Source organism: Athene noctua, chromosome 1 (genome assembly GCF_965140245.1).
Source record: "Athene noctua chromosome 1, bAthNoc1.hap1.1, whole genome shotgun sequence".
Taxonomy (NCBI): domain Eukaryota; kingdom Metazoa; phylum Chordata; class Aves; order Strigiformes; family Strigidae; genus Athene; species Athene noctua.
The window spans coordinates 219,423,432-219,449,034 of NC_134037.1; the positions used below are offsets into that span (position 1 = coordinate 219,423,432).

At 38.1% G+C, this 25,603-nt stretch overlaps 1 protein-coding gene across 2 annotated transcripts in view; it reads left to right on the top strand.

The window, feature by feature from the left end:
* Positions 1-25,603, top strand: part of TBC1D4 (TBC1 domain family member 4) — a 109,158-nt gene that overhangs the window by 1,193 nt on the left and 82,362 nt on the right. The window lies entirely within an intron of this gene.

A 25,603-nucleotide genomic window follows, 5' to 3' on the forward strand; every position in this document is an offset into this window, starting at 1 on the left:
TCCTCACAACGGTCTAAGCATATGAAAGAAATCGCGTAGCCAGGATTGTGCTTTCTTACAGCCCCCCCGGTGGTGCGGGAGCCATCGGTTGTGACCAGCGGGCACTATTTTGGTCATGGGTCATGCTAAGGACACCTGGCTGTGCTCAGGCACACTCAGTAGTGCTACAAACAACCCTAGGTTTGGGTGGAGACATTGTTGATAAAGTGCCAACCTGGAAAAAAAGATCTAACAGTAAGGCTCTATTTTCCCGACTCTCTAACAGGCTTTGGCTTGCGCATCAAATGTGCAGCAGACTTCTTTCTCCTCCCTGCTTAGAGTATGTGAGCGATGGCGGTTTGATGAGTAGGTTTGATCATTGATTAAGCCTGGTGACAGCAATAAAAGGCCTTTCGATAACAGTCCTTTGGTTGAGTAAGTTAAGACACCTTCCCCATAGTTTTCACAGATGTGTATGGAGGACAGAATGCATGCAGTTGGAAATGCTGGATTTTACTGAAACCACTTAGTTGACTTACTAGATGTCCTGAACAGTTGATTGGGTTTCTTTTGGGTTTGGTTTGTTTTGTTTAAGTGGAAGGTAGGAAGTATTGAGAAAATGTCTGAAAAGTTCTCGGTATATTAGTTTTTATTTGAGCAAACATACTGCCAGAGATTCTAACAAGGGAGGGATGGATGCAGATTGTGTACATAGCTGTAGCGTGAGCCATCATCAAAGATAGGACAGCTGGTATCCCAAGTGGAGGTAGTAACTATGCTTAACTTTTCAGACACTTCTGCCACTTTTGTGCTTTGCCAGAAGAGGGCATGCAAAAAGAGCATGAAATGGAGGGGCTGGTGTCTGTCAAGGGAGAAGCCAAAATGTCCCTTTAGGAGTCTGACCGTATGGACTGAAGGGAACCAAGGTTCCTGTTGTTGGCAGATGACGCTGAAACAAATCTATTTCTGGGCGAGGTCTGCTCTGGTACCATGAGTTTGTGAGAAAACCTCATGCTGTAAGATAGTGGATCCCTGTTACTTTTGGGAACATGCAAAATACTGCGGACATTTACGTTTCGGAGGCTATTTCTGATTAAGCCTTTTATCCGTATGTCTTTTCTCCTTGTGGAGGAAAATGTCCTTATGTTTATGGAATTAAATCAAATTGATACTATAGGTAAAGTCTTCCTACTGAAGGAAGTTATTAGTGTGAACAAGTTCCCTTTTATAAACTCCTGTCTTGTTCTGACAATATAGTCTAAATTTTATCTGTCAAGATTTTTTGTAACCTTATCATTAATAAAGAATAAGTCTCTCGCACGAGGGCTACTCAGCATGTGATTTCCAGACAAAGAACTACATTAAGAATAGTAGATGCACAGCCAGCAATGTGATTCACAAGTATCTGACTAACAGGTTTTTTTAAGGTAATCAGAAGGAAAAGAAGGTGGAATTTTTTCCCCTCCTGAGTTTTGCTACCAATCATTGAGGCTTGGTTGGCTTTTTCTGTGCAGGTCTCAACTCTTGATCTGGACTTAACCCTAGTCCTGAACAGATGAAATCAGGCTACAAGTTGCTAGCTCTGAAAATCTTTTGAAGCTCTTAATTTTTGTCATGAAATAGATGTTCTTACACACTTTCAAGAACTTTTAAGTATGTGCTTCTGTTTCATATTGGTTACGTGAGCTTCGTGATGCGTATTAGCTTAGAAAGTATTTTTCACAGCTGTTATTTTAAGATGACCTCCTTTTCCATCTTAGGCCACAGTCACTTCCAGCCAACGTAAGTTGGCACTGCTACTGAGAGAAGTGATCCTGTCTTCTTCAAGCCTCGACCCTTCATTCCTCCTCTCAGCTTTGTCCTATGGCAGCACAGCTGTTTGTGCAGCCACAGAACAAACAGTATCAGGGAACTGACTGGTGTTAAACTTGCTTTTTCCCCACCTTTGCGGGATTAGTGCCAAACCGCTTCCCTTGTTTGCTTTTACTATGCAACCCTAATTCCTGTTACATCAAGACAGGTAGGCTGGAGGCACAGGGTAGCAATGAGTGGCCAAGAAGTGGAAGGGTCAGATAGCCTTTCCAGAAGTTATGCTGACTTCAGACTAGCCAGAGATGACGGCAAAGCCATGGTGTTATCCGTCTTGGCAGTAATAAGTTCAGCAGCATGCTAAGTCACTCTGGAATGAAGGAATGGTGCAGAAGATGTCATGTGGTCTTGAAGTGAGAAGATGGCTAGCCGTAATTTTTAATGGTGGATGTAAATTGTGAAAGTGAGAGCATAATGATTGACTTCCAAGAGGTTAGTGTTAGCGTGGTAACTCAAAAAATAACGTAGGTGAGAATGAAAATTTTGGCTTTGAGCCCATTGCATTGTTCGTCAGCAATATCGGACAGTGTCTAGGATGCACGTCTATTCACTGTGACCACAAAAGGGGCTGTTATTTGCAGAAAAAAGCAATACTTTCTGCCAGTCCCTGCAAATTTCTTTAGCAGATGATCAATAAAAAGCCAATGCAGTATATGCTCTGATAACATCAGGTGGACAGATAACATCTTCTAATGTTATTGCCGTGCTTGAAGAAAAATGAGAGAGGGAGGTGGTACAAAACACCTTTACATTTTACTTGAAAGTTTGCAAATTGCAGGCAGAGGCTGAAAAGTAGGAGCCAGTGGGTCAACTCTTGTTCTGTAGTGGTACTTTGGCTGTATCAAACCCAGAGCTTAGCTGTTGGTATGGGAGTGGATGCTAAGATGCTTTTATTAAGAGGGATCTCTTTCTTTTGCCCTTTAATTAAAATGGGAGAGAAAATGGCTGGAGCCATCTGACTGGTGAAGATGGGAACAGAAGTTTTTGACTTTTTTTCCCGCCTCAGAATTAGTGTCTGCTGCTTGTCGTACCTTTTGAAAGCAACAGCCAGATGAAGTGGATGAGGGTAGTTGCCTGTTTAGTGCTGGCTAGTAGCTTCTGAATAGCAGCCAGAGATTTGTTAGTTTTGTACTGCTGTCATTTGAGAATTATGTAGGGTGCACGGAGTCTGTCTGTAGACATCAGATGACAGCATTATCTCATTTTATATTTGGCAGATTTTCTTCACAACCCCAGGAACACTTTTTTTTTTTTTTTTTTTTTTTTTTTTAAAAAAAAAAAAAAAAAAATTTATAAACACAGCTTCTTCCGGCCACCAAGAAAAGCCTTTTTGATTTTTTTTTTGCCCAAGCTCAATTTCAACATGTCTTTACCATGAAATACTGATTTTATTCCATAAACCAGATTTTAATAGTGTGAAACAAATCAGTGCTGCTTGACAATTGCCTTGAGTTCCCTTTTCCCTGGGGGAGAGGTTTATGGTCTGATCTCTTTCTACACTTTTAATTATTATGCTGGTCTAGACTGTGTATTTTCTTCTGGAAACATGAATAAGCCTTTTTGGGGGGAATTTTTTTTTAGCCTGAACTGGCATCCTAAATCTATATTATAATTGATTCTTATTAGTGAAGATAGTTGTATCCTCCAGCAAGAACTTACTTGATGCATTTTGTATTTCTCTTAGAAACCTTATAAGCAGTGATCCAAATATATGTTATGAGATATCAAACTAATACAAGCTAGCTGTGAAAGAAAAATGTTCTGGTGCACAGACCTCAGTAGGGTTTAGCTCTTCCGTGTGTAATCTGTAGCTGCGATGTTTTGCTGCAACCATGCGTTAGGAGTCTAGGCTGTCTCAAGGAGAAGCAGAAATAACTGAGCATTTTGCTGACAAAGTAAAGCTGTGATAAGAACTGGAGAAGTAGAAGGCCAGAGACAAGAGCTGGAGCTGCCTGTTTGTAACCCAGATCCCTGCTCTGTCATCGTTGCATGGGCTAAAAGTCAAAAGTGTTTGTCTATTCCAAGACTGTGTTAGATGCCTGTTAAATAATGTATTTCAGTAAAGCAAGGCTGTAAGACAGTTTATTCTGAAAAACAAGGCATCAGTACAAAGTCTTTCATTTTAGCTATTGAAAGGAGGTTTTAAGCTGTAATAATACCACATTCTGTAAGGCTTCTTATTGAAGAATGTAAGTTATAAATGTTTGAAGAAGAAAGTTCATGAACTTTACATTCATATTTCTTCCGTGCTTTGATTTTTGTGTGACATAGGAGCATGAGCTGAATGGCAGCAAAGTCTTGACATACTAAGTACGTATGTACAGCATTGTTGGAATTCATATTAAAATGTTGCAGAGGTTGAGTCATCTGATAAGCTGTGTTTTGAATAGTTATAACAGACATGATAAAAAAGATGGGCTCTGGGTTTTGAAGGATTATGCAGGAAATGGGAGAGATGCACAGTTTGGTTGCTAGACAGACTTGAGTGCACCTTTATTGCAGAGAAAAGAGGTAACAATCTTTTCCATGAGAAAGAAAGGTTGTCCCAGTTTTATCAAGAAAACAAGTCTTGGAGCGACCAAAAAATTTTTTTATCTGAGTTTGTGTGGGTCAGAATTTCATTCATGGGGTGAGAAACTGAAAAGGGAAAACTCAGAAGTGTGGATGCTAAAGGCTTGCAATGAATGCAGAATTGTTCTGAGGGCCTCATTATCTCTCCTGTCTGTATGGGCCACAGAGCCTCAGATGAAAAGTCTTTCAATCCCTTTTTCTGTTGGTTGTTTTGTTTGTTTGTTTATCTTTGTTTAAACAGTGTCTGATTTAAGATACAGGAAATGGAACTGAAAGTTGAGAGCTTAAGGTTTCATTTTTGTTTTCCTTAATGATAGATTCAGCACTTTTTTTTTTCCTGAAAATGAGAGTGCTTCTCATTTTAGGCTTGTAAAGCTATCTTTAAGGTCCAGTTTTGAACATCTTGTCCCTAATAATTTTCTCCCGTGTCCCAAGAAAAAGAAATAATAAAAACATTAAAATTGTTAACAGTTCTAAGTGGTGATATGTAGTCTCTTTATCCCTGATTAATGTTTAGGAGAGGAAAGGGAATGGTTTTAAATACTCTTATCTGCTGTGTTTGTAGAAGGAATTAATTCATTTTTCCTTTTGCAGTTCCTGAAAACCACTCCATTATTTGGGGAGTAGAAGTGACATACAGAGGATTGTATTTTCAGAAAGGCAAAATAAAATACAGAATGAGAAATACATGAACTTATGGTAAGCTCTCTGAGAGTGACTGTAGGTAATACAGTGACCAGATAATAAGGGTATTTTATTTAAACGAAGGTGCTTGTATTCATCTATGCATACCAGACCAAGGCTGCTCTTACTATTATCTGTTTCTATATTTTTTTGTCCCGTTAGAGGCTGTTCCTTTTAAGAATAATTAAGTAGAAAACTGACTTCCAGAAGGTTTGGCTAGTTTATGTTATGTCTTGGCACCAGGCAGAGTTGTGATTTTTAGGGATGGCAAAAATCTTGGACCAAAATGCTTGAAGGTAGTGTTTATAAAAGTGAATGCTAAAAAAGATTCAATTTCTAAAGAGTCATTGCAGAATAGTAGTGTGACCGACTCCTACCAATCTCTTTGCTAGAGTTTAGTATAGCATTTCATGTGCACAGCTCATCCTTCTTTGCATCTCTTCCATCCATTGTATCCATTTGCCTGGAACTCCCTGAGCACCTTGAGTTTTTCAGAGGTAAGGTGGTGAACACCATGATGAATTTCAGGGACTGATTACATAGATTGCTGTCTGGGCTGTAGGTCATGCAGAATTTTCAGCAGCATTGGCATGGTCCCCTCATGGCACCAGCTGTCCTGTGCCATCTGGCTTTGTTTCCTTTGTGGTTTCAGATACTATTTCAAGTTCAGAGACAAGAAAAAAGAAGTTTATTTCCTTGTGGCTTTTATCATTTGTCCCATATGTGAACTGTGGCGTCATCTGCCTTCACATTCTGCACTTTTCTGAGGCACCTTTAGTGAACCACGAGGAGATGACTGGGTAAAAACACAAGACCTACTGAAAGTCATGTACAGGTCATTAAATAACATCGTGCTTGAAGGCAGCTGGATAGCAAATTTAAGGCAACAAAGTGACGTGACTTAATTCATAAACAGGATCTGTGCTTTTCTGTCTGTACAGACTGTAATATAATATCTATCACCTTATGTTCTGACACAAATGGGTACATAAAGACCACATGCAATAACATGGCTTCCAAAATAAAGTAGAGCATTACTAATGCAAGATAGTGTATGATCATGTCATGGACAGCTATATCTGCTCTGAAGAGGTCTTCAAAATGTGAAAAGACAATACTGAATGTCAGAGGGTGGGTTGAAAGCACAGAGTGTGGAAGTGGTTACCTTGGGGATGAATGAACTATGTGACCTGTTTTGTGATCTGTTTTGGGTACCAGAGAACACGCATCAGTTTTCGATATGCACATTTTCATCCATGAACGTGTTGAGGCTTTTTCCCTTTCTGGGTGTATTAATTAGGTAACAACTGGTAACAACTCAGAAACAACTGAGGTGGGCAAATAAACATTTTGGCGGTCCTGTAGATCTGAAGGTACTCTGATAATTCAGTCTTCCTCTTGGCATTGGTCAGAGGTAAGCCTGTTTATGCTGTAGGGGATTAATTCTAGTACTATATTTAGGACTGCAGGTAAAAGGACATAAAAACCCAAACAAGCAAACAAAAACACATGCATTCATCCCAAAGGGCTCATTGTAGCCCATATTAGTCTTAACTTCCATATTTTAATAGAAGTTAACTATATATCTTGAAAAATCTAGTTAGTCTTTATTCTGAGCACAGTCATACTTTACCAGCACAAAACCTACAACCGTTTGTAACTGTGCTCCCTTGCCTCTGCCTCTCCACAGCAGCCATACCGCTTGAAGTGAGCAGTGTTACATCCCGCTGTTTGCTGCGAAGCCTGCTTAAAGCCATCCCTCTCTTGACTAAAATCGACTGCTTAGTCCTCCCCTTCCCTGCTGCAGGGAATTGGGAATTCCACTAAGAAGTTAATTACTCTGTTCTCTTCTGGAGAGGATGGTGCTGTTGGGACTTCCGCTGCTCCCTGAGCAGACCCTCTCTAGGCAAAAAAGGAAAACCATGGCAGCAGCGGGGCCTCTAGGTATTATTTCACCTTCCTGAGGTGAAATTTTGTGTGTTGGTTTCTGCTGCAGTACTTAAACATGGCTTTTCTGTCCTTTGATGTGGTTTTAGTTACTTAAGTCAACTGAACAGAAGCCTGCAACATGTACTTCAAAGGTTGTCATACCATGAAGACTGTTCAGACAAGGTAGATGGCATATAGTAAGCACATGTATAACGTCTTAAATTTTATTTCTCTGTTCAGAGCCTCTGAAAGATGTCATGAACTATTAAGCGGTTATCTAGATGCATTACAGTTCCCTTCAGTTTGGATCATTTGTAAGAGAGGCAAAATATTTTAGTTGAACCATGGCAAAAAATTATACTTTTTTTTTTTTTTTAATGGTCTCCCAATGCTATTTAGAATCTCTGCTTAGTTCTTTGGAGGAATTGTGTGTACTAAATCATGTTTTCTGACTTTGTAAGTTACTTGTAATAGTGATTTGTCTTCATTTCCACTCAAATTTGGTTGTCTTCTCATGGAATCCATAATTTCCTTTTTTATTATTTTATCTCTTAAGAATTAAATAGACTTTTACCGATGATCTTTTCTGGAAATTTGGAAGGGCAATATGGCAAGGCTTTTCTTGTTCTGCACCTCTAGAACCACAGAACATAGGTAGGATTCTACAGTAAGGGCACATTGCACTTTTCTGAAGGATTGAATTAATTTAAAATGCAAACGTGAGAGACATCCTTGTTCAAAGGCTGTGTGAAGGACTTGTAGAAGGTATTAGGTAAGATAAAACTGGTACTCTCAAAGTGTGGCTTTTTTCCAACTCCATCATCCTGGGCTCTGTGGTTTTCCCCCTCCCATTACAGCTGACTTTATATTTCAGTTGTGAAGTTCATTTTTGCATGATGATAAACCTTAACAAGCAGCTTGCTCTGTTACAATGACTGGGGTTATGTTTTATTTCATTACTCTTGGCAAGAACGTGTAGATCTGCACAGTGCTGTTTAGAGATCCTTGATGCATTGAAAAACATGTTGTGGGAAGTCAGGATATTATCCTCTGGGGCATAGCAATGACTGCCTTCCAGACTGTTCACAATTCTGTTTTTCCTAGCAAGATTAATAAATATTTATTTTTTTAGAATGCTGAGGTTAAATATATTTCATGTACTCTGATGCCAATATGGGTTTCCTGTTATGTTCATTAAAAAAAAAAAAAAAAAAAAAGAAAAAAGAAAAAAAGAGCAATGTCCCAGGAACTTTGGGAGTAGTCAGTGGTCTGTGGGTTCTTGAGTATTTCTGAACTAGAGTAAATATTCAGTAACAGCAATGAAAGACTAGGACATGAAGTGCTAACTCGTATTTTTATATACCTTCCCATGGTTTGTTTCTCGCTTTGGCATGATTATTCCTAACAACTTGATCTCAAGTTACCATAGGATTTCTAAATAAAAATAGAAGTAGGGTAGTACATATTTAACAGAGCGGCACTTGCCAAAGAGGAACCAGTTGCTTTCTTTAGGACCGCTCGGCTGAAAGGGTAGAAACAATGCAGCATGTAAACTCCAGCTAAGCCTTGCACTGGAATCTGATGGACATCAGGTTGATGTCCATGGTGGATGGCAGTGCACACACAAAGCTCTGTGATTCTGGCTTTCCCCAGCTCTGTCATACCATGCAAAATTATGGCTTTGGTAGTCTAAGGTGAAAAAATTAATTCCTGCTAGTGTGCAGATTAGAAGAAGGGATTGTGTGCATGACCTGCTGCCATATTTGGCAATGGAAATAAATACCAGACTGACCTCAGTGTCATGATACTTTTATGGCAGTCAGAGTAGTTTAGGATACAGATTGCCAAACGAGCTATTGTAACTATACTTTAAAACAAAACCGTAATTTGAGATGCTGAGATGTTTCTCTAATGTGCAAATCCCATAACATTAGATAGGAGAGATGTCTATGGAAAAATACTGCTCTTCCTGTAACATTTGGTTTAGGCTTGTGTACAAGACTTTGTTTTCTGTGGAGAAAGATTTTAAACAAGTATCCCTTTTGTAGAAAATAATTTTGGCCTCAGTTTGTGGTCATACTCAATGAGAGTCCCTTAATTTTCGGTGCAGCAGGACTGCAAGCTTGAGCAGTGCAAAACAGTTTGTAAAGAGGATCCACTTTTTTTGTAGACTAACTACCTTATAAATAGAGGCAAGATGTTGGCTACACTTCAGCAGCACTTTTTTGGGTGAACCTTGCCAAAAGAGAAAATCAAGTGGGCCTTTCAGGCACATCGTACTTTTATCTGAATTATTCATGAAGAAACACCCCCAGATTATCCATGGCATATGTGTGCATGTATTCACATTTAGCCTTGAGGAAACTTGCTGACCTAAACATGGGAGCAGAGTGGGAGCAAGGCAACATGATTAAAGCCAGCTCAGAAGGAGTGGGTTTACATCCTGGCACTGCGCCTTGGATTCCCTTTCTGCTTAGAGCTAGGGAGAACTAAAAATAATATCTGCAGTTTAGTGGGGTGGCGTGAAGTTTACAAAATGAATACACTTCCTCCATTGTGACCTTCTCTCTGCAAAATCACCACGGAAGAAGGCAATGTAAAAAAATTATACAGAGCACATCAATCGATCTGTATGAATGCTGGTTTGTTGTGGGTTTTTTCTTTGCTCAGTATGCAAAGTTGTCCTTCAAAATAAACAGCATCAGAGTTCGAAGTGTGAGAAATGTGGAGACCAGTCCAAACTTCTAGATTAATGAGTTTGGTGTTTCTTTATGTAACCAAGTATTTTGTTTCTGTATGTTCACCCACTGTTCTGCACTTCGTTTGTTTAACTTAATATCATACACTTGCTAGTTGTAAGGGAGCTTTCTGTGTTTAGTGAAATTTATAGATTAAAACTTCAGCACTCCTTTTTAATACCATCAATAGTAAGCTATACAGAAGTTTAGCTGTAGTGTCATTTTTTTTCTTATCTGAGTCTAATTTTTTTGACTTGACAAGCAATTTGATATGCTTCTGCTCTGAGTTCTCACATGACCACCTTAAAAAGGTCAGATTTTGAGAAGACAATTAATACTTGGATTTCTGCAGCACAACAGAGTGGATGTTTCATCTGAATTCTGTTATTTCTGGAAGTGTCAACTTCAGGCAAGCCAGAGATATATATATATATATATATATGTACACTGCTGTTTATTACCTATCACGTAATAAATCTTCAAGAATCACATTATAAACTGAATATCATAAGATTTCCTGTTATGCTAAGCTTGAAGTTGAAGAAAAGTGTCAGAATGAAACGTGGCAGTGCTAATTAATTGTTTACTAATCCAGCCTGTAACATTGGAGTTTTTTCATCTGTTTAGTCCTGCTATTATGCTTTGCAATTGTACTGTTAGATTTTATATGCATAGTATACCACCACCTGAAAAATTCCTGCAGAGTTCCCCTAGCTTTGACATTCATTTTGCCGATTTTAAAATTCTTGCTGTAGCTCTGTGAGAAGGTCAAAATACTCTGCAGAGTCCTACGGATTGTTGCCATCCTTGTAGAAATACAGCACCCAGCTCTCATGCATGCCGACGCTGTCATGTATGTAATAGTTAACACCTAATGAGGAAAAACACACTGGTAAAACACTCAATTCTGCTATATAGTTTAGCGTTTTACATAATGATTTGAAGCATGCTTGCAGCTATATCATGCTTATGGGTGGGATTACTGATTTCAAGTAATGACAGGTAGGGTGTAAAGTTTAAACCTAGGATCACCTGAGTTTATTTGTAGAAAGTTCAAGGTTTATTCTTGCATTACAGTCTTCTTTCCATCAGTTTTAAAGTATTTAAATCTGTTACGTATGTAACATACAGAAAATACTTCCTTTCAACCCTGTACTGGGCCACTTTGTTGGAAATAAAGGGTAAGCTTCATGGTGTCCTGTTACAGAGGTCAGTTAATTCACTTGAGCATACTGCTGCCACGTGGGCTCCCCAGCCATGTTACAGGGAGCAGCGTACATAAATTGTAATGGATCACTGCTCCTGGAAGGGCTGTTGTTATGTACCCACAAGAGCCCTGCAGGAAACTATGCAGGGTCCGCTTCATGCTTTCATCCTGGGTTCATTTGCTTTGGGTTGGTTTCAGGGGACTATTCAGTCAACAACTGAAGACTGTCCAGAGACCACTTCTCTTAACTAGAAACAAAGTCACACAAGTTGTTCTGCCCATATTGCACAGTGTTTTCCTATAGGATCACCAGCTGCTAAATGTTTACCTATAGGATCACCAGCTGTTAGAAGATCATACTGCTTTACTGTAGCACATTTTAGTTTTCTATACTGCTTTAGGTATCATCCTACCATCAAATATAGCAGCCTCTTGCTATTAGTATGTCATAAAAATAATAGTCTTGAAGTTTCTTGTTTCTGCTAGTACTAGTTCATATTAAAATGTCAAAATACCTTTCATCTCAATTGAATAAGAGGTGGATGAGGATATGACAGGTTTCTAATTCAGATTCAGTATGTGGTACTACTGTCATTTGGAGCCCTTCAGAGACCTTAGAAAACACAACGATTTTTATCGGCATGTAGATTTGCTGGCTTTGTTGTATGCACTGGGAGCATTCATCCAGGGGAGCACATTTCTTAAAGGGATGTTTTCTCTAGTTGGTGGCCTAGAATGACCACAGTTAAATCAGGATTAGGAACTGCAGTGTGAAGATAATGGGGAACCTGGTACAGAAGTCAGAACTGCCCACAGAACAGTAGGGAACACAGATCACTGTGAGGTCCCTTACTGCTTGTCAACAGATGCATTAGCTTTCAAATTTGCAGGCTTTTCCAGTCTTTTTACTGTATATCTATACAAGGCTACTGCTTATTTTCTCATGTCATCTCTCTTGCTTTTCTGTTTTTCTCAGATCCTTGAAACTATCCCAATCCAGGATTATAATCTCTTTTTTGTAGGAGTTGTCTGTACTGCATGCAGTACAGTTAACCATGAAGAGTCATGATTCTGACCGTAGGGAAAGAAAGGTAATAATCCCTTTCCCTGCACTGCTTCCCAGAAGACCAGTGGCCTCAAATTAGAACTTCAAAGAAAAAAAGCCATTCATTCTTTTGACTGCATGTTGCCAGGAGCTGAGCTTTTCAGACACAGCTATCAGGATTATAAAAATTTTAACTTTATTCCTGTTCATATTACTAGTTCCAAGTTTCACATTTTAGAAATACTACTTTTTTTTTTTTTTTTTGGGGGGGGGGGGCATTAGCCTATTTTAAAAAAAAAAATTATATTCTGGTAACAGCTCTTCATTGAATAAAAACTTGAACATAAAACTTAATGTAGAAATAAGCATGCATGATGATAATTTCAGTTTTAATAGAGCTATTCTAATGTTTATAGTTACTCAAAGTTCCTATGTGTTTAAAATTTGTTTTCACCTTCATACCCTTTTTATAAAACAGATGACTTGGCACATGTTTATTTTTAAGTCAAGACTGCATATGGCCAATAAGAAGTGAAAGTTAGCTTCCTTGGTGATCAAGGCAGTCCTATCAAGTTTCAGAAAGAAGACATGAGTAACAACACTCAAATAAACCAAAAAAGCCCCAACCCCTACTGTGGAGGGAAAGGATGCTGTGATGTGTGGTAAAAGGCTGTAGTATTTGCAAAGTAACTCCTGGAGCATGACATGAATGGCTGAATCATTTATAGCTGGTACTGAGACAAATTACTGCTGAAGGATGCTTGTTATTGCATGGCTGCTGCCACAGCTGGTAGATTGTCTGTTTAAGAGCAAAGTAAACCTGAGCCTCGTAAGGACTGCTGTGAAAAAGTACACTCCAGATAAGCGTACTCTAATCTCTGGAGCATTTAATTGATTCAGCAGCATTTTCTAGTGCCTGAAGATTTCAAATGTGCAAACATATTCATGACATTGACATAATTACCAAATTCTAATTTATTCTTCTCTCTGAATCCACTAGTAACAGTAGCTGAGAAGGCTTTCTTTTTTACTGTTAATACAGTTATGTTTCATATATCAAATTACAAAGTTAATATCTGCCCTTGAAAGTCTCCTGATGATTACTTCTCTGCATCTTAATGTAGTACAAGGCTGCTATTGTAGGTCACTGTGCTGATCTTGTATCTATCTAATGAGGCTTAGTGTGTTTAATATGAGCCTCAGAATATGCTTTCCATGCAACTATGTAAAATTCATCCTTTCAAAAATTTTATTCAGTTGGTGGTTGATGAACGTCGTCTCCATTGGAATATCATTTTTACAGATTAGTTATCAATAATTACTTTTAAAAGCATGTTTAACTCCTTATGATAGGCATTCTGTAACTATCAATCAAATATTTTCATGTATAAGATACCATGTGAAAGTTAAGACAAAGTGGGCTTCTACCTCCTTTATAATGCTTTTGCCTTCCAGCTTTTTTCCAAGCAAGCAGGCTGAAAACTGAGTGTCAACTTTTGCAAGCCCCTGCCATGATGCACAGTGGTGAACGGTGAGCAGGTAGAGTTTTTAACAAGCTTGGCTTTTTCACTGATGTTAAAGAAGCTGGCAAGTTAACAGGACTTGACACTATATAACAAAATTTCAGAGTGTCATTTCCAAGACAATATGGCAGCATAGGTTAAAGTTAAGGGGAGAAGAGGGAGCAATTCCCCTTCTCCATGAGGGAGTTGGAGTGTTTCCATGGGAGTGCTTGTAATCTGCTGGAGGAACAATTAGTGGCAGCTTGGAGGAAAGGGGGAACCTTCTAGTCAGATTCCTGAGTAATTAACCAGTGACTCTGACAGATAGATTCCTCCTTCCACTTCATGAATCATGTTATTTCTAACACCAAACATGGTTAGCTGCCAGTTTGCTTACAGATGTACCACTACAACTTTACAGAGTAAATAACTATCTGAATACCTTCTTGGGCATCATACTTCCCATTAGCGATGTAATCTCTTGTCTTTTTTCCTTTTGGTGCTATTTTTCATCTTGGCTCTATTTTTTTTCCATCTTGGATGGTAGTTGATCAGAAGCGTTTAACATCATGGTACTCACTTGTTTTTCTGCTTTATGGAAGTCTGTATAGTTTGAATATAGTAACATGAAGGGAAAAAAAAACCCAAAACACAGTAGTTTCAAGTAAATTACTTTTAGGTCCTCACAGATTCAAGCACTATAGAGAGCCAGACCTTTGCTCATGTCTTTTGACCAGGGAGCTCTGAGTGCTACAACGGCTTCATCACCCATTTCATCCAGTCGCTCCTTTCTGTCAACCTGGATGGTCTGAGTCTGTATCAGTGGCATATATGACGGTATACATCAGCGCATACCTATTGCTTCAGCCTATGGAGTATAAACTAACAGATGGCGTCGGCTAAGGAAAGGGAAGATATTAACTACATCAAAAAATGGCATGTTTCAAAGGATGCTGTTGCATGAAAATGAAAATCTTTGCCACTGTGGGGTTTTTCGTAGGTTGGATATAAATTTATCTAATTAGACTAGATACAATCTTTTAGAGATGAGTAAATTTTAAAGAAAGTACTGATTTTGTGGGGGGGTTTGACTTTATGTTCAGAATGCTTATTAGGACTATTAAAAAGATGAGATATTTTCAGGAATAGATGGAGTCACTAGCAATATTTAATAGTCCAGATTAACAAAAATGCCTCTTTTGAGCCTTTGGGGAAGTGTAATGCTTGTGTATATTACTCCAGCTTTTCTGTGAAGGATGATTTTGTCTCAGTAAAATTTTCCTGCAGCTTCTACCATTATTATATTTTCACAAGCAGAAGTGTCTTCCACTGTGCTGTTTCAGAATCTGAGCATCTAATGTTTATATACGAGAAATGCATCTTCCTCTGTGCACCCCAGGAGTTCCCAAACACAATGGTATAAAGCAGAAACATCCATGTGTCATGAAAAATACATCTAGACCTTGTGAAGTAATTTGGATGTGATCAAGTATAACTGAATTTTTCTAGCTGGTTCTGCAGTTTCACATAAAGAAATATGCAACTATGGTACTGATGGCTGCTTTGAGCAACATCAGTCCTGTTTCAGCAAATTACCTCCTGTTTGTGGGACTGGTCCTCTTAAAATGTCCAACACACTCTATATTATTTAAATAAGTTCCTTTCCTATAAGCCTTTACTTAGATCCCTTGCTGAGAACATGCAGCAGGGATCATATATATGATTTCTAATAAAGTATCTTGCTTTGGATTATTTCCCAGCTTGCGAACAACCTTTCTCTATGACCTTGCAGTCATGCAGCTTTCTTGTGAGCTGCAGTTCCTGGTTGAACTCAGGACACGATTGCCCAGTGTTACAATTGGGCTGGCACAAAAATGCCAGTTACTGCACAGAACAATGTTATTCTGCTAATATCGATATGTTTAAATACTTAGCAGTGATGATTCTTTCCAAGTTTATTTCTAAAGGTGCAGGCCTTTCAGGTGTTCTTGGACGAGTCTAGCTGACTTCAGCAAATTGTCTCACGTGTATGAATTTCCAGAAATTGTCTGCAAGCCCAAAATTTGACTGGAAGCGTTGATCTGAAGAGAAGTGTAGTTAAGTCTGTTTCCACATGAAAGCTTCTGTAAATTTTGATTTTTAGCAAGACCTTTACAAATGTACTTTTACCTATATGTTAGCTGATTTGAAACATTCTTTAATAGGAAAGTATCTAGGATGTCCCCTGCCCTCTTCTAGCAGGCATACTTCACTTTGCTATGAAGTATCAAGTTTAAATAATTGAACTGTTCTAAAAAGAATCTGTTACTTGTTCTGCCACAAACAGGTACTCAAGAACCTGCTATTCGATCTTTTTCCAAGTATTTTTTTTAGTAGATTGCAGTTTTATATGACCTTCCCATAACTTTGGGATCTGTTGGAAAAAGCAGTTTTATTAGAGGCTTGCCATAGACATTAACAGTGAGGGCATCTCTCTTTAACAAAGTCCCTTTTTTGCCTGAAGGAGCCCTTGTAGATGGCAGAAGGTACAAAAAGTCTGTAGAAAATAACCTGATGGCATTTTCTTGTATCCTTACTGTTTTTACCAAATGTTACAAGTATTTGTGTTATACATTTATGTCCTTATTAGCTACTTCAAAGGGTTTTCTGAGCTGTTTGTTACTATAGGATCTGAATGTTTTACAAAAGCATTATTAAATTTATTTTCACTTTTGTGAGAGAAGGGAAGAAGTGTTTTAGTTTTGGAAAAAAAAAAAAAAAAAAAAGAAATCCCAGGAAGGGATCTTTAAATGGATAGAAATAGAAAATATCTGTTACTTGAATGCTCCAAATAGTTGATATATTCAGATCTTATACTGGCTTCTGTCCTATCTGCAACTTCCCAGCCTTCTAGCTCGTCACACTCCAAGAATCTTAAATCAGTTACTTGGACACTGAGAAGCACACAAAGTGTTGGACACTTAAGCGAAGTTGAATCACTTTACCTATCACCATGGGAGATCACAGTGGTAGAAGAAGAGTGATGATCTCCTTTTCTACAGTTTATCTTCTGTAACTACAAAGTCATCCTGCTTTTCTGATTTCTGTTCCTCAGACCATGTATGACAAACATGCTTATAAATGGAGCAGGCGGGCTGTCTTCCACTGCAGTTCTGTTTCGTTCTCAGGTCATGTCCATTTACACATCAGTCTTTCACCACAAAAACTGTCAAGAACCTCACTATATCCACTGCAAATCTTTGTCCCTTTTGAGCTAATTGTATAACTGATGGCAATAGAAGACATCCTCCAGTGCTAATGGAAAAAAAAAAAAAAAGACTTTAATTGTTCCCAGACACACACTGAGAGAAAACGTTTTGGATGCTGGAGTGAGAATTATACTGGGTATTAAATTCTGCATTCTGCTTTCAGTTCATCTTTGCCTAATCCCATTTCTTTGTCATCACAGCTCCTTCCCAGTCTGCAGGCTGCTGCTGCCACCATGCTCATGTGCACTCAGTGTAACTGTTAATGTCTCAGGTCTTTTTCTGATGTCTGTGTTTTTGTCAGTCTTTTGTATTGGCAGTCCTTGGTCCTCATCAATTTCTCTTGTTTGCTTTCACCTTGTTCCTTCTGTGATGTGTTTGGATGCAGTCCCTGCGACTCTTTCAGCTCTCCCTATACTTCTCTTCTTCTCTCAGTTCTCTCCGGTCCCCGTCTTCCCTTCTTTTCCCTCTCTAGCTTGTTATCCAGACTCAGTTTTTCCTTCACAGTCCCAAATTTGTAGACTCAAGCATATTGCAAATTCACTGTGAGCTGTATTTGCAGACAGAAATTACTAGAAGTTGGATGAAAGTACTTTCGGGGTCTGGTTAGCATCCAGGGAATCTGACCACTTACATATATTTATTACCGAATACTGTTAAGCCAACATTTTGGAGATATTTATAATTTGGATAGATTTTGATGGAGACAAGAGTTGCAAATTATACACAAAGACCAAACTGAAGAGTTTGCATGTCCAAATGCCTTGGAAGAGTTGCTTGTGGTGATTTTTTTTTTTTTTAACAGGAGCCAGAACCCAAGGAAAAGCGTATTTCTTTCTTAGCAGTGACTGAACTATTTTGAAGATGTAAGTCCAGAAAGCTTGGCAAAGTTGTGATCTAAATCTAGAACCTTGTAGCATGAACTGTTGGCTCACCTGAGCAGCCTTTCATTCCAGAAGACATAAAAAACTGTTGATTGGGGAAAAACAGTGCAAAGTGATGCTCTTCTAGAGGAATGAACGTTATTTTAAGTTGTTGAATGTGTCATAGAGTTTTTCCATACGGATTTTCTGTGCTAGGGGCGTGGAGGGGTGTCTCTTTCTGTAAAATATTTTCAGCTCGGAAGTGATGAGGATTTTACCAAAAATCTGGGGGGGAAAAAAAAAAAAAAAGGAATGAAGCTGAATGTGTTATGAATAATTTAATCTCAGACATGGGTATGTGGAAATGAGCAATTATGTATGTTAAAAACACATTCAGAATTAACATAGTGTATGTTTGCATTTTATGCTTGAGGTTGTAATAGAAGAGATGACATCTTGGAAGGGATTAGGAAAATTATAGTCTACTACTTGCTTTTATTAGTTTGAACTTTCGACAAAGATTTCCATCTCTAACATCAAACTTGTGCTAATATTCATTAGTAAAGGGACTCATCTTTCCCTGGTTGGTGTTTATGAGTCTATATTATAGAATGATAAATCAGATTTGAAATTCTACTGATCAGTAAAATCAATTGAAAGCTTGACTCCTTCACAGAACAACATCCATCCTATGAATGCTGGTTAAATAGGCTCAGAATTTCAGGTCATTCTAAAATACAAATGCTAAATGTGAGGTGGATCTCCAGAAAGAGTTGTAGAGATAAGAAGATGGGTAACTTGCCTTTTTTGCATATCATTGGGGTCCAGGTTTCTGACGCTTATTCTCTGAGAGAGTATAGCGGCAGTTTACCCTTATCCAAACCAAGATGAGGTGTATTCTCATATGTGGGAAAGAGGCATGTGCTCACACCTTATCTACTATTGCTAGATACGGCATGGTTACTCCCTGTGTGTGAAAACAAGAAAGGCAGGAAAATCTACCACCCTCCCTTTTTTTCCCACTTAAAAGACAATTTCTTAATACTGAAAGCCACAAATGCCTTTTGTATTTTGAAAATACAAACCACAAATTATTCTTAAATACAGTGGAGAAGAGGGCATTTTCCTTTGAAATCACCAGGACATTGGACCTTTGTGTCCTAACAGCTGCAGATTTGGTGGGCAGCTGGTTTTGCTTCCAAAGTGTTAATGCCTGACTTTGCAAACATTCAGCTTTCCACGAGCAGCACAGTTCTGCTGAAATTTTCCTGTTGAGAAGCATTGTTTCCATACGTGTTTTCAACAAGAACGTTGTGTTTTGTGATGTATTTTAAGCATCAGAGCACTGTAGTTTCCCTCCAGATAGCCTGACAGACCAGCAAGAGGAACTAGAGAGGAACTTTGGGGGTAGGAGAGGCTCTAAAAATGGAGATTTCTTTTTGAGATCATCTTCAGAAAGGACAGAAGGTGGTGATGCAGTTGGCTGTTCCTTTGCTCACTGTTTGCTATTCTTATTTCTGAACAAATGACAGGGGATGCATCTTCCTGGTACAGCAGTATTAGGGTTATGAAGTGAACCTCAGCAGACCTGTTGGTCATCCCTGGTACCTTAATAGTAGATAGTAAAGACAAAATACTCAGACTATATAAAGTGTGCAGTCTGGAGAGCTGGTGAAACCTGTACATGTGAGGTCCAATGCCGCGCCTGCTTCTGAAACAAGAGAGCCCTAAAGAGATGTTTTTCAGATCAGCATAAAACTAGGAGGTAATTGCATGGCTTAGCCATAAGCACCTTGAGCCAGGAGCGTGATATAGGTTCCCCTGGTTTTATGGAAAAGGCAGATGAAAATCCATTCTATTTCCATAATATTTCAAAAAACCAAAATGGTAAATTAGAGATGCTAGGAATTACAAGAGGTAATGAATCCCCTATGCAGTTCAGTAAAAGTAATTTCATTTTAAAGAGAAAGGCCTTCCAATAGCATTAAAAGTAATTTCACAGTTTAAATTAATTCGGTCATGCCTCTGTAGTAAAGAGTGCATTACCCTTTTTATTACCATCTGTGAAAACTGCTCTTAGCTACATTTGAATTCAAGACACAATGGTTAGACTGGTCTGTGCATAGTTGAAAGCAACTGATCTCATTCTTGAGAAGATATTTCCTGATACATTCATCTGTTTATCAAATAGAGTTTCAGAAGGGAAATGATTACTCATTTACTGAATTTAAATATAAAGGGCAGCTTTTTGTAGGCTACCTTTTTGTAATTTCTGTAAATAGACAGCAGCTACTTTTTAGAATATTTTAACATGTTAACATTAAAGGCAGATAGGACTCTCAAAGAGGAAAAGTCTATCAGCTCCTAAAAGATCTCCATTTTTCTGAAACTAAATGTAAATTTCCCTGATACCCCTTTGAGACAGATATTGAATATTTTGAAACAGTTTTTTATCACTTCTTCAGATTTCCTCAGGTTTTCAGTGTTTGTAACACCTAGATTACCTGTGAAGACAAGGGTAATCTGTCTGCAGATACTTCAGTTACCCTCTGAAGTTTCCAGCTATATTTGTTGGTAATGGCTGCTTGGTCTCTTTTCATTCTCATCATAGAGTAGACAAACTGTGTTTGATTGCTATCAGATATTTCTGAATTTGAAACAATGTTTGGAGAGGCTGAATTGGAGTCAGAAGCAAATTTGGTGCCCTGTATCCATTCAGTATTACAGATTTGTTAAATAGGTTTAAAATAAACAGATTTTATTTTTAAGTATGAGCTAAGATTTGAAGATCAAAATTCTTTGCCTACTGTGGGCTGAGGCAAATGGACCTAACATGGACAGAGGTCTGTTAAAGTACGTAACACTTTAAGTGGACAATATTATAGACCATATACTTTTAGACTTAGGTTTTACAGAAACAGCTGATTTTACTTTATGTCTGTTATTAATATTTTCTATCCAGGGGAGTTTATCATGTGCCCTTACAGGTCCAGATGATTTGCACTTGAAAATAATTTGTAAAAAATCTAACCTAACTAGATGCAAATACTCAAAATTCAGAAATAAGCTGAAATGTAACTGTCTCACAGAGACATCATCATGGAGTCGGACTTATTTTTGACATAATGGTGCGAAAAGTGAACACTGTATAAAAAAAAATCACAACAAAATGCAGAGTTGATGGAGGACGCTCCGTCAGTCTTCCTAACTTTTGAAGAAGGTTGTAAATGTGCTGGGGAGCGTGTCCCTTTATGTCAAGATGGCACATCAGATTCAGTCCTTCATTCAAACCAGCATCCAGTGCTCCATATCCTCACACTTTCAGCAAGAATCTTATAATTGACCGGGAACAAAAATTGTCATGAGTCTAATTTCTGGATTTTTATATATATATATATATATATACATGCCTCAACTGTGGTATATAAAGAGAGGAGACATTTCATTCATTAAGATTCCTTCATGATGTTTTGGTTGTTTTTTTTTTTCTTAATTTTAAAGACTGTTAATGAGCTGATGAGGTTTGGAAAGCTTTGGAACAGACTATGTGATGGGAACAGTTGAGTGTTCAACAGTTATTTACCAGCACACCACTGGAATCAGGATTGCAACAGGAAGGAAGTTCCCATGGGAGATTGCCTCATGTACCCAGCAAAATACTAGTCTCTTTTAGTTGCTCAGTGCAGGTTTTATATGGCTCTACTGTAAGTTGAGCAAAATTGCTGTATTTTGCACAAATAAGCTGCACAAATTGCACTAGTCTAGTTTTCAAAGAAAAGGTGGGTGACAGATTTGTCTTTACAAGGAGAAATCCATTGGGATTGTTTCTTAATGATAGAAAATAAACTAGATTCTTAGTTGGTACTTGTAATACAAGAGAGACCAGAAAGTTTTTTAGCTCATGATTCTGCTTTGTTATGTCCATGGCACAAGGTCTGGGTTCATGCCACCTCCTACATCCTTTTTTTTTTTTTACTTTAGACATAGAGCCCCCAGAGCAGGAGGCGAGCTGTGCTGCACCCCAGAAGATACTTCAGTCTGAAGACCAAGCCTACCTCATTGTTCAAAGGGCATCCTGGAACAAACCCACCTTGCAGAGTTAACACTGCCATATCAGAGCTGTTTGTCATGCGCTTACAGAATAGGGTCAGAATCTGTCTGAAAACTGGGCATACCAAAATAAGTGCCTTTTCCTCAGAAATTGGAATTGCTTTTTTGTTAGAAGACTTTTTCTTCTGCTTTCTGCCTGTTTTGGCAACTGACTGCTCCCAGATTCCCAGTGTGGAAAGATCCAAGCTACATCCCAGGTCTGTTGGTTAGCTGATCCCTCAAGCACTGGTCCTGTCCTCTGAGCAATGAACCAGAACATGAGAATTCCTGCCTTTCCTTAGGCCGTCACTCATATGTTACAATTGATTTTAAAAAAAAGTTGCATATATTCTCACTTTACAGTGGTCCGAGGTCCACCATGTGGCACCTTCTGTTTTAGGGTTCCTAATCTGAATACAGTATTTTAAACCTTTATTGGAAACACCAAAATACTTTTATGGAACATAACCTCCAGGCACCATGGACAAGTATTGTGTTATGCAAGAGCTATTTCTAATGTATTAAAGATTAACGTCTATGTTAAAAGTTAATCAGGAATAAACATCCTGTGCTGATGAGGTAAAAGTCACTCTCCATTTAATAATCACACCTACTTTTAAGTATTCCCAAATTAGATCTAAAGCTTGGGTTTTTTTAGCCAGACATTGGTCCATGACACAGTCAGTCAAGAATATGATTTTTTAAAAGAATTTTATTGTTTGCAGTGACTGATCATTTTTCTTTGAATTTTCATCTTCATTATTAAATAAAAGAAGTAAACCTGTTCCTTCATTTTTCTATTGTTGCACTTTTAGTTGTAAGTACAGGTAAATTCAGGCTGATTAAAGTATTGATTAATCTCAAAAATATTAAGTTAATTGATCTTGCAAATGTTTATTAATGGAAGCATAAATTTGCCTCAAATCTGTTTAAAAACACTGTTGCTGATGCTTTTAGTTTTGAAGTCAATGCTTCACTCCTAGGTTTTTTTAGTGCATCTAGCATACTTTATTTTAGGTTAAACATTTATTTTAAGCTAAAGAATGGGTTTAGATAATGAATTTCAGTACAGACACAGGTAACTCACTATGATAGTAACTGTAGTACTGAAGGTCTAGAATTAAAAAAAACCATAAAATTACATATACAGAATAGTTTGGTCTACCAGTAGCATGTTAAAAAAGGCAACAGTGCTCCTTGGACTGTGAAAATGTCAAGAACGTTTTTTCAAAAATTAAAAAAGATTAAACGGGGGAAAATTGGACTAAGAAAAAAAAAAATGTAGTATATTCCTAGGGGTGAACTGAGTCGCTAAATTATTAGGGAGAAAAGAACCCAAAATCTAAGGAAGCACTGACTGCAATAGGCATTCTTTGACATCTGTAACGTGTATCGGCTGAGAAACAAAGTCATTATTCATTTTGAAATATTAATTTGCATTTTGTGCTTCCCATGAATTTGGCTTCCCACTCTAAGTTTACATTTGACATAAAATACCATAAAAGCACATAAACCAGTAAGGAAATGATGAGCAGTAAGAACGCCAGTGCTGCATTCTGAAGGGTTTTCTCTAAACACAACTTGGAAGTGCAATCGTACGGTTTCCAAATACTTTTCAGTATTCTTGCAAGTGTCAAAGCTCAGAGATTCCACATGGTTTTTAATCAAAAGAAAAAGATCACATATAATCAGGGAAAGCATGATGCAAGATCATGCAGGCAAGCAGACTTGAGTCTGATGAACCTTTCTTTGGCTGAATCTAGCATCTGACAGTACATAAGTCTGCTCATTTCTGGAGTTTGCTCAAGCTCTCAGCATCTTTGCTTTATGATTAGCTATTACAAGCTTCTGACTCTCAGAAGTGGAATAGGAAATTGTAATTTGTACTCCTGAGGTTTCTTGGAAGAGAATAAATGTAACCCTGCTCCTTAGCATACATTAGAGAGGCTTTAAGTGTTGGGCAAGAACAGTAGACTTTGTCTCATGTGCAGTCCCCCTTAAATGCCAGAAAGTTTTGATTGCTTTTGAAATCTTTTCATCCTTTTGGACACACAATATGGGCACTTCCAGGGCCACCTTTTCCCTCACTGAAAGAACACACCAAAACTGGTTTGTGGAAGCAAATGGCAGCAGTAGGTACTTGGAAGCAGTGGCCCTGGGGACATTTTCCCTGTCTAGTACCAGCACGAGAAGAGAAAACCATGTGTTATGTTGCTTACTACACCTACCTATATTTAAATCTTTTACTGTAATAAGCCATATGCTGCTTCTCCTTTGGAGGAGTGGGAAGTACTGGTAAGTATGTCAGGAGAAAAATGCCCTTGGATAGGCACTACATCTTCACCTGAGGAAGGAGGATGCAAATGTGGTGTCTTTGGACTTGTTTCCCTTCAGGCTCTCTTGCAGTGCAAAAGCAGTCTACAAGGCTGTGCTGTTCTGAAGTTCCTAATATTTCTCGGTCAGCAGGCTGTTGGCCAGGGTGTTTCATTTTGTGTATAATTCAAGCTGTTATATTTTAATTGAAGGGGAAGGACATCAGTTGTTTAAGGCTTCCTGGAAAGGTTTTCAGAAATTGAACGTGCTTTAACAGTGATGTTAATTGCACTGATAAAATATTTGCATCTCAGCTATTTGCCTTAGCGAGCTATTTTGGATATATTTCTTGGACCATTTCTCTCAGTTGCTTAACTTTCATTTTACTTGTTCAGAGGCTGTCAGGAAGGTTCCCAAACTGGCTGAAGACATCAAATCAGCTAGATACGTTGGAAGGTGGCTTGAAATTTTTAAACCCAAAGTCCTATAAAATGGAGATAAATGCTGAATATGTTTCTGCTATAGTAATTCAGTTGAAGTTCTTTATACTTCATCTGCTTCTATATTTAATTATGTTGCAATTTAAGTTCCAGTTGGAAGACAGCTACAGGATGACCTATGATGCTTTTAAGCAATAACATTGTGCTTTTCTTTCCTGGAAAAATTAGTATATTGGATAAATTATGCCATAGTTGACAGGATTAATTTTGAAAGTAAGCTTTAAAGCAATGTGGTTTGAAGAAAATTTAGCAGATGTGCATAATCGCTGAGGAATCTAGATTTGCAGATTATTTCATGTCATGTATTGCAAATTAAGACTACTTGAAAGTTTCTCCACTTTCGGTGCCTGCAACTGTGTTCTTAGTCTCCATGATCTGAAAAGCTTTTCTGCTACTACATTAGAAAATGCTAAAAAAGTAACTCAGCTTTGTTACCTAGTTGGTTTGTAATGTAGTTCAATAGCCATAACCGAGTAATAGCAAACTGCAAAAGAATGCGTTTTGCTAGTTACCATTAAAAACAAACAAACAAAAGCCCAAGAACATACTTCTTTGAGAAAGGGAGAAAATTGTAAGTTTCTATGATGTCTGTTATAATGTTTTTATTTTAAAATCAACTTGACTGTTTCTTAGGGACAGACTGAACTGTAGGGAGAAGAAGCACATGCTGCAGAAGAGCTGGGTGGATGGCACCAGGAACTGCCAGAAACAACTTGAGAACACCTAAAGAAGGGGAAACAGTTCAGGGGTTGTTCACATCAAAGTTTGGGTATCCAGTGACAGATTCACTGTGGCTCTCCACGAGAAAGCTACAGACTAAGAGAAATCCAGACTTCCATTTACAAGAGATTCTGACATTTCCTAACTTTAACCATAAGCTTTTAGGGTGGTTTATAGTTTGCTGTATTTTGCCACATTATTTCACATGTTCTTGTATTTCTGTAGGATATGTCTCATACATATTTTTTTTAAAAAAAACCCTGCTAAATGGTGAAGCACCTTCCATTCAAGCTTCGTTTTCTGAATGGGACATCATCTTGACAGATCTGTAGTCTTTTCTTTGTGTTGT